Below are 469 nucleotides of genomic sequence, written 5' to 3'. Positions count from 1 at the left end.
CAACCAATCACATGGCAGTTGCTTCAAAGCATTTAGGGGTGTGGTCCTGGTCAAAAAAATCTCCTGAGCTCCAAACTGAATGTCAGAAGGGGAAAGAAAGGTGATTTCAGCAATTTTGAGCGCGGCGTGGTTGTTGGTGCCAGACGGGCCGGCCTGAGTATTTCACATTCTGCTCAGTTACTGGGATTTTCACGCACAACCATTTCTAGGGTTTACAAAGAATGGTGTGAAAAGGGAAAAACATCCAGTATGCGGCAGTCCTGTGGGCAAAAATGCCTTGTTGATGCTAGACGTCAGAGGAGAATGGGCCAACTGATTCAAGCTGATAGAAGAGCAACTTTGACTGAAATAACCACTCGTTACAACCGAGGTATGCAGCAAAGCATTTGTGAAGAGACAGCACGTACATCTTGTTACCACTGTGCAGGCTGGTGGTGGTTGTGTAATGGTGTGGGGGATGTTTTCTTGG

General features: G+C 46.9%; 2 long non-coding RNA genes across 2 annotated transcripts in view; one reads left to right on the top strand and one right to left on the bottom strand.

The window, feature by feature from the left end:
• The window catches only part of LOC116670246 (uncharacterized), an 11,205-nt gene that overhangs the window by 7,140 nt on the left and 3,596 nt on the right, over nucleotides 1-469 (bottom strand). The gene's annotated exons all lie outside the window — the stretch shown is intronic.
• The window catches only part of LOC116670247 (uncharacterized), a 5,733-nt gene that overhangs the window by 4,392 nt on the left and 872 nt on the right, over nucleotides 1-469 (top strand). The gene's annotated exons all lie outside the window — the stretch shown is intronic.

Source organism: Etheostoma spectabile, chromosome 20 (assembly GCF_008692095.1).
Source record: "Etheostoma spectabile isolate EspeVRDwgs_2016 chromosome 20, UIUC_Espe_1.0, whole genome shotgun sequence".
NCBI lineage: Eukaryota > Metazoa > Chordata > Actinopteri > Perciformes > Percidae > Etheostoma > Etheostoma spectabile.
Note: the sequence above shows the minus strand (reverse complement) of the source record. Positions and strands in the feature narration are given on the sequence as shown.